The sequence below is a fragment of the Pelodiscus sinensis genome, chromosome 20 (genome assembly GCF_052426305.1).
Source record: "Pelodiscus sinensis isolate ZL-2025 chromosome 20, ASM5242630v1, whole genome shotgun sequence".
In the NCBI taxonomy this organism is placed as follows: Eukaryota; Metazoa; Chordata; order Testudines; family Trionychidae; genus Pelodiscus; species Pelodiscus sinensis.
Window position 1 is genome coordinate 5073231 of NC_143071.1, and position 7360 is coordinate 5080590.

A 7360-nucleotide genomic window follows, 5' to 3' on the forward strand; every position below is an offset into this window, starting at 1 on the left:
TCTTCCCGTGTTTGGAACTTTGAAAGGCCCTTGAGTCGTGAAGAGGGCACAAAATCTTAGGCCAAACAAAAAGGTTCTCTCTCCCCACACCAACCCAGGCCAAATGATTCCAGATATTTCCCAAACAACCCTGAAATCAAGACCTCAAGAAGGGTGGCTTGGCTGCTCCCTGCAGCGTAGTTTATAATTCACTTTTTGGATTCACCGCACCGCCCTCATGAGGCAAGCACTCTGGAGTCAAGGCATTTGGTCAGTTGGTTCCCCTCACAGGGCTAGTCTAGAAAAAGGAAGAGGAGGGGCTATACATTTCTATGGTTTTTGTCAAGCAGTGAAAGCTCTTTCATGCCAGCAACCACAAAGATGTTTCATTAAGACTTACTTGACTATTTTTACCATCAAATTACACTTTCACCTCGTGATCTCTAGCGGGATAGCTTAGATTCTGCTATGCTCCCCACTCCTCCATCCCATGAAAGTTTTTAATGTGTTTATCCTTGCGCTCAAGTCTCCTGTATCCCAAGCTGTCACTCTAACTACATGAGTCTCTTTTAAAGAGGCTTCTTTTAGGCTCCTTGCTTCTCCACATCTCAGCCATCAAGTCTCTGTGGAAGGGGAGCGCTTATTTATGAGCCGAACTAGAGCTGGTGGAAAAGTTTCAGTCTAAGCATTTTAAGGAGAAATAAGGACATATGAGTAGAAATAAGGACATATGAGTGTGATTCCTGCCTCCGCCACTGACCTCCTGGGTGGCCGTGGGCACCTCCCCTAACCACTCAGTGCCTCAGTTTAAATATCAGAGGGGTAGCCATGTTAGTCTGAATCTGCAAGAACAACGAGAAGTCCTGTGGCACCTTATAGACTAACAGATTTATTGGAGCATAAGCTTTCGTGGGCAAAGACGAAGTGGGTCTTTGCCCACGAAAGCTTATGCTCCAACACTTTGATTAGTCTATACGGTGCCACAGGACTCCTCGCCGCTTTTAATGATACTACTGGTCTTTCTTACTAACGCATTCTGAAACGTGGATAGATAGGGAAGTATAAGAGTGGGAAATTATTGTTATTAATAATAATATTATTATGAATTCTTCAGGGAAAAATAACTACCCCATCGTTAAAACAAACTCTATGTGGCTGGCAGAGCTCGGCGCTGAATAAAATCGGGGTACACACAATTCCCCACAAGGTAATGCAAAGGGGCTGAAGGCCACCAGGCCAATAAGTTGTATTCTCCGAGGCTGGTTTCCCTCGCCCTCCATAGTAGCCATAGCAGAGTAGCCCACAGGCCTGATGAAAAGAAAGGCAGGCGGTCCATTTCCTGCTCTTCATGAATCGCACTCCTAAGAAATAACAAGAGAATGCTCCACGCTGGCTGGCCAGGCTTCAAGCGGCTTTCAGCTCCGGTAGGATCTCAGCCAGCCTTGCTGAATTGGTTTTCCTCAGGTTGGCACATGGGTAGGTGTCAGTTAATGCTGGAGAAAGCCAGTTCTAGGAGCCATCAAAGCAAAGAAAGAAGGGCCGCGGCGCACCACCTCGCGTTCGGCCGAAACAAGGCTTTTCCTTCGGTGGAGGGGGATGAAAAATGGCTCTGCGGCTTCCCCTCGGTTGCCTTGTGTGCGTTCGGGAGACAAAAATAGCTTTTGCTGAGAGACCGACAAGATTACATATCCTGGTGAGTCAGCAGGCTCCGAGCTCTCGCTGCCTTTTGCCGCGTGTGGGCGTTCGGTGGTGCAGCAAGCAGGAGACACCGGAAGAGGGGGCCTGGCTTTTCTCACATTCGAGCGGTGCACTGAAAATCCCCTCCACCGGAGCCTAGACAGCCCCATGCCAGTTGGCTTGTGTCCTGTTGCTTTTTAAGGGCCCCGATTCCTGCTAGGGGCATTTTCCCCGCGTCCCCCTAACTCTCGCTGAGGAATAACGGATGCATTGTCCAGGGACAGACCTTACATGCAGACGGACAAGGGGGGAAAGTATAAACCAGAGAGATGTCTGTCTGTCTGTCTCTCTTTGCTTGCTTGCCTTTATCAGATCTACCCACGTTTATACGGAGACAGGAAAGGCCTGGCTTCTCGTCGTCCTGGTATAGAGGACTGTGCAAGGTGCAAAGCAAAGTGTCTCTGCTTGGATTTAAGATCATGCTCCGTTTAGTCTGCAGGTGTGTAAATGAGGACCCAAGGGGTATGTCTACACAACAAGCCGTTATTTTGAAATAATTTCCAGCTGGAGGGCTTCTTACTCCGACTCCTGTCGCCCTCATTTTATGAGAAATCAGGGAAGTCGGAGGAAGAGTGCTGTTCCTTCCACTCCCTGCGGTATGGACAGTGCCAAAAGCCGAACAAAGCGATTTCCACACCAGCTATGCAATTGACATCGCTGACGTTGAGTAGCTTAATTCAACTTTTGCCTTGCAGTGTAGACGTGCCCCAGGAGAATGAAGCCCGAAGTCTCTGGCGATGGGAGTAGTGGCGTTAAAGAAAGGGGGATTCTTTCAAACTGGGCATCCTTCCTCCCCATCCAACCCTTCTTTACCCTACTCCACGTCCATCGCCAAGATGTGGGAGAGACTCCGCATTCCAATAGCCAGGTGTATCACGTGTGCCAAAGACACCCAGGCTACATCTGGACTGGCATGATTTTCCGCAAATGCTTTTAGCGGAAAAGTTTTCCGTTAAAAGCATTTTCGGAACAGAGCGTCTAGATTGGCACGGACGCTTTTCCGCAACAGCACGTTTTGCGGAAAAATGTCCATGCCAATCTAGACACGGTTTTGCGCAAGAAAGCCCCGATCGCCATGTTCACGATCGGGGCTTTTTTGTGCAAAACAATACTGCGTTGTCTACACTGGCCCTCTTGTGCAAAAGCATTTGCACAAGAGGTCTTTTGCCCAAACGGGAGCAGCATAGTATTTCCGCAAGAACACTGACAATCTTACATGAGATCGTCAGTGTTCTTGCGGAAATTCAAGCGGCCGGTGTAGACAGCTGGCAAGTTTTTCCGCAAAAGCAGCTTCTTTTGCGGAAAAACTTGCCAGTCTAGATGCAGCCCCAGTGATACGGGGGGGTGACACAGCTGGCTCCCCTTTCTGGCTGTTTGCCAGAGCCTCAGCTGAGCAGGTTCACATCTCTGGCCATGCTTAACTTCCAGGGCCCTGAAGGGCCACTAGCAGCAGACATGTGTAGGACAGATGTCGCTCAGTGGCAGGGCTGATGGTAAGAAACCCGGGGGATGGGTTCTGTGTAGAAGCGAGTGGGTTGGAGCGCTGGATGGGAAGCCTCAAACTCTGGTGTCTGGAGAAGCTGAACAGGTTTTCTGGTTATCCAGACAGTCAGGGCCACTTTAGGATTAATGGGGCCCTGTGCAGGGTTATTAAACTGGGCCTCTGGGCCCGAGGTGGCAGGGGAGTGGGGGGGAGGGTGTCGATTTTTTTAAAGATGTGATTTTATCATCTTAATCTAAGGTCCTGTAGACCAGGGGTCTCAAACACCCAACCTGCCCATCTGGCGCAATTGTGCAATCCAGCCCAGGAGTCCCAGCAGGTTGTGGGAGGGGAAAGGCTATCCATTCCCGTCCCCTAAGCCTCGCCTCTGCCTGCCACTGCCCAGCCCCCCCCCCCCGGGCACCCCATGCCCCAAGGATGCGGCTTTGGGGATTTTCAGGAGGCCTGGTGCCGGGCAGCAGCAGCACTTAGGCCCCCCCGACAGTGACAGATGCAACAGGGAAGCAGAATGAGAGGACCTGCCAAGTCTCTCTGCTCTGCTGCCGTCCTGCACCAGGCCCCCCTGAGATGGCATAACTGGGGGGACAGGGCGCCATGGGGGAGAGGGCAAAGTGGTGGTTGGAAGGAGAAAGGCTTGGGCAATGGGAGCAGAGAGCCGGCCCCCCTCCCCAGCCTGGCAGGACTCCTAGGGGCATGTCTAGACCACGTCCCTCTTTCGAAAGAGGGATGTAATGCCCCTAGTCCAGATTGCTCAATTACTTCAGCCAAGGATGGCCCATGGGCCAGGAGTGTGACACCCCAGCTGTCGACGAACACCGTAAATTCAGAAACAGACAGGACATACCTGGGGCTGGCAAATGCCTGTTCGATGGCTTCATGACCACTGGAATGGCTCTTTCATAGGTTCCCTGTCTTCTCATAGCTCTGCTCGGCTTTGTCACTTTTAAATTAACTAGATCCTCTCCGGAGAAAGCTGAGCCACAAAACAGGGATAGGAAGACACAGGAGGGTGGACATTAAAACCCAGCGGTGCCCCACATTTTCAGGTGCCCTACGCAGCTGCGTCTTCTGCCTATAAGTAAGGATGGCCCTGCAGTGAGGTCAGTGTAAACACAGGCAGGCTGAAGAAACACATGTGCAGCAGAGAGCAAAATTGTCTAGCACCTTGGCTAAGTACGTCCGGGGCCCCATTTCACTCAGCAACAAAGAATGCTCGTCGGCTAATGGAGTTAATTTTTGTTTTTTCTAAAGGGGTTAGAGGTCTGTGCACTAGCACCAGCAAAGCCAGTATCAAGCCTTGCCAATAACAGAGGTGTTGAAACAGCAGCGGAGATCGGAATGGAGTAAGAAAGTCACCAAGAACAATAAATACCAGCCATCGTGTGGGAACATGTCTAACGCCGGCGTGTTGCTCACCGTAACTTCATTAACAATCAAAAGCAGGACGATTCCAGAAGCCTTGCAACAGGACGGTATGTCCCTCTGACATCACGAGGTTCTCACACTTGGGTGAAATTCTTCTCATCTGAACAAACCAAACCCTGAAAAGGCTGCTGGGTGGTTTCCTGTCTGGGATGAGCAAACAAACAAGGGAGTAGCAGAGGCTAAGAATAGGGCTTGGCGGTGCAGCGCAGGAATGAGTTCTGGGTTTTGAGGGACTCCTCCTCCCCTGCCCCCTCTCGCCTTACCAATGCCTTCATAATTTTCTGAGTATTTCATAAAACTTCTGGGGATGCTAAGGGAGAGATGCATGGTCCTGTGGCTAAAGACTCAACGTCAGGACTCCTGAGTCCCATAACCAACTCTGCCACAGGATGAATGTGTAATATTGGGCAAAGTCACTTAGGCCAGAACCCTCACTACTGGAAAAAGTTGACCTAAGGTAGGCAACTCCAGCTATGAGAACAGTGTAGTTGGACTTAACGTACTTTAGGCTGAATTTCTGCAGCATCCTCACTGGGGGAGGCTGACAGGGGAAGCTCTTTCATTGACTCCCCTTACTCCTCTTGACCTGGTGGAGTATCAGGGCTGACAGGGGCACCATTAGTGCTCCATTTAGTGGGTCCTTACTAGACCCGCTAAATCAAACCCTAAGAGATTGATCTCTGGAGTGTCACTCTCAGGGTAAGTAAAGACAAACCCAAAGTCTCAGTATTTTTCAGTTGCCCTTGCTGTCAAATGCGTATGTACCTCTTAGTAATGGGGTATTGTTTAGATTATTGAGGACACATCATGGCTATTCCATGTCTAGGAAAGAAGAGGACAAAAGTGTAACTGATACTTTATTTGTAATGGGGACCCAGGCAAAGAGCAGCCGTGTAAACAGAGGGTGAATGACCGTGGGGCAGGTCAATGGCAAACCCAGTTCTTCTCCTGACTCTCTCTCCCAAGTGCTGTCCACTCCCTTTCTTCCACAAGCTCCCACACTCCCCTGCCTTTGTGAAGGGGCCAGACAGTGACACTGGTCTCACCTGGGAGTATTACCCATAATGCATTAATCTAAGCTATTATTATGACATGCAAATGCAGTAGCCATACCACACCACCACACATACAATGCCAATAAAATCCAGTCTGGTCTTTCATAAGAACAAAAGAATGACCATACTAGGTCAGACCAAATGTCCATCTAACCAGTATCCTGTCTTCCAACAGCGGCCAATATCAGATGCCCCAGAGGGAGTGAACAGAATAGGGAATCATCAAGCGAGCCGTCTTCTGTCACCCTTTTCCAGCTTCTGACAAACAGAGACAAGGGACACCATTCCTACCCACCCTGGCTAATAAGTATTGATGGACATATCCTCCATGAATTTATCGAGTTATTTTTTGAACCTCGTTAAAGTCCTAGTCTTCACAACATCCTCTGGCAAGGAGTTTCACAGGTTGACTGTGCTCTGTGTGAAGAAATACTTCATTTTTTTTTGTTTTAAACCTGCTACCTATTCATTTCAGTTGGTGACCCCTAGTTCTTATGTTATGGGAACAAGCTTTTCCTTATTCACTTCTCCATACCTGTCATGATTTTATAGATCTCTATCATATCCCCTTAGGCTACGTCTAGACTATATCCCTCCTTCGACAGAGGGATGTAAATTAAACACATAGAAATTGCAAATGAAGCTGGGATTTGAATTTCCCACACTTCATTTGCATAATTAGAAAGGCAAATTGCAAGATTAGAAAGGCAAAGGCACCAAATGAGCTCAAACTAGCTACGGGAATAAAGGGAAACAAAAAGACTTTTTATAAATACATTAGAAGCAAGAGGAAGACCAAGGACAGGATAGGCCCACTGATCAGTGAGGAGGGAGAAACAGTAACAGGAAACTTGGAAATGGCAGAGATGCTTAATAACTTCTTTGTTTCAGTCTTCACCGAGAAGTCTGAAGGAATGCCTAACATCGTGAATGCTAGTGGGAAGGGGGTAAGTTTAGAAGATAAAATAAAAAAAGAACAAGTTAAAAATTACCTAGAAAAGTTAGATGCCTTCAAGTCACCAGGGCCTGATTTAATGCATCCTAGAATACTCAAGGAGCTGATAGAGGAGGTATCTGAGCCTCTAGCTATCATCTTTGGAAAATCATGGGAGACAGGAGAGATTCCAGAAGACTGGAAAAGGGCAAATATAGTGCCCATTTATAAAAAGGGAAATAAGAACAACCCAGGAAACTACAGACCAGTTAGTTTAACTTCTGTGCCAGGGAAGATAATGGAACAAGTAATTAAAGAAATCATCTGTAAACACTTGGAAGGTGGCAAGGTGATAGGGAAGAGCCAGCATGGATTTGTAAAGAACAAATCATGTCAAACCAAACTGATAGCTTTCTTTGATAGGATAATGAGTCTTGTGGATAAGGGAGAAGCGGTGGATGTGGTATGCCTAGACTTTAGTAAGGTGTTTGATACAGTCTCGCATGATATTCTTATCAATAAACTAGGCAAATACAACTTAGATGGGGCTGCAATAAGGTGGGTGCATAACTGGCTGGATAACCGTACTCAGACAGTAGTTATTAATGGTTCACAATCCTGCTGGAAAGGTATAACAAGTGGGGTTCTGCAGGGATCTGTTTTGGGACCAGCTCTGTTTAATATCTTCATCAATGATTTATTGGCATAGAAAGTATGCTTATTAAGTTT

The 7360-nt window shown here is 48.0% G+C and overlaps 1 long non-coding RNA gene across 1 annotated transcript; it reads left to right on the top strand.

Annotated features, from left to right (window-relative positions):
- The first annotated feature begins 835 nt into the window (after positions 1 to 835).
- On the top strand, positions 836 to 6908 carry LOC106732432 (uncharacterized). Its single transcript, XR_001368687.4, has 3 exons — positions 836 to 2155; positions 4469 to 4689; positions 5873 to 6908. It is a non-coding gene; the product is annotated as an uncharacterized LOC106732432 (long non-coding RNA).
- Positions 6909 to 7360: the final 452 nt, after the last annotated feature.